Raw genomic sequence first — 1,611 nt, 5'->3', positions numbered from 1 at the left:
TAATCTGCCTGTCTTTTTTTTTTTTTTTTTTTTTTTTTTTTGAAAGGGTTTTTCTGTGGAGTCCTGGCTGATCCTGGAACTCCCTCTGTAGACCAGGCTGGCCTCGAACTCAGAAATCCGCCTGCCTCTGCCTCCCGAGTGCTGGGATTAAAGGCATGCGCCACCACGCCCGGCTCATTCCTTGTTTTGTGACTGACTTAGCCCTGCCCTGGCTTCCCAGGCTCCTTGCTTGCTGAGCATTGAAAGGTCAGCCCAGCCCAGAGGACGTCCCACTGAGCAGGATTGTCAGGAGGCCACCCTTACAGCAAGAGAGGAAAAGGGGATGATCATAAATAATGTCTTCGTTTAACCCTGTTCCAAATATTGCACAGGACATGACTTATGCTGAGAAATTCTGGGTTGTTTATCTGAAATTCAAATCCTGCACTTTTCCTAGCTAAACCTGGCAGTCCCTACGAGGAAGGGAAGCTTGGCCCAGCGCTCAGGAAGATGGAGTCTCGGATCTTTGTATGTCAGTGTCTCTCTGAGCCAAATACCTGTTTTTCCTTACAGAATACATTTACCCCAAGTCCCGTGTAGACATGGTACTAAGCACACAGTCCCGCAATCAGCTTCAGGGGCAGTTACTGCTGGCATTGACGCATTAAACAAATCATCTCCTCTCCACCAACGTACACAGTGTCCATGGTGGGGAGGAAGAAAGGGTAAAGTGAGGTCAGACTGCCAATCAGAAAAGGGAAGCAGGGAAGGGTGGGGCTTCTGGTCAAAAGCTTCTTAATCCTCACTGCTCGGGCAAAGCAAGACTGCCCCGGGAAGTCCTGATTGGACCCTGATTTCCCTATTGGAAGGAGTCCTTGGCCCGTTGTCTGTTTTGGCTCCCCCCGCCCCCTTCCTGAACACGGACTTCTGTAAGTTGTGCCTTGACGACTCTCCTCATGAGCACATCACAGAAGGGACTTAGGAGTTTGGACTCCTTGGGAAATGTCCAGTTTTCACCAATAGCTTCCTATATGAGGGTCTACTGTTAATTTTAAGGCTCAGCCAGCTGGAGGCTGTGTGGGGTTGGGGGCTAAAATTTGCTTTTGAGGACTGACAAGATGGTTCAGTGGCCACCTGCAGTCAAGCCTAAGGACTTGAGTTCAGTCCCAGGAATCCATGGGGTGGAAGAAGAAAACCAAGCCCTGAGCAAGATGGCTCAGCAGGTAAGGGCACCAACTGCTTTTCCGAAGGTCCTGAGTTCAAATCCCAGCAACCATATGGTGGCTCACAACCATCCGTGAGGAGATCTGACTCCCTCTTCTGGAGTGTCTGCAGACAGCTACAGTGTACTTACATATAATAAATAAAAAACAAGAACAAAAAAACAATAAAACAAAAAACAAGCCCTGTAAATTGTCCTTCAGCTGCCACATGGGCACAGATGGGAAGGGACACATATGGAGACACACAATAAATAATTAAATGTAATTTTCTTTTTTCTTTTTTTTTTGTTTTGTTTTGTTTTTGGTTTTCGAGACAGGGTTTCTCTGTGTAGCTCTGGCTGTCCTGGAACTCACTCTGTAGACCAGGCTGGCCTCGAACTCAGAAATCCACCTGCCTCTGCCTCCCAAG

Source organism: Mus caroli, chromosome 4 (genome assembly GCF_900094665.2).
Source record: "Mus caroli chromosome 4, CAROLI_EIJ_v1.1, whole genome shotgun sequence".
In the NCBI taxonomy this organism is placed as follows: domain Eukaryota; kingdom Metazoa; phylum Chordata; class Mammalia; order Rodentia; family Muridae; genus Mus; species Mus caroli.
Note: the sequence above shows the minus strand (reverse complement) of the source record.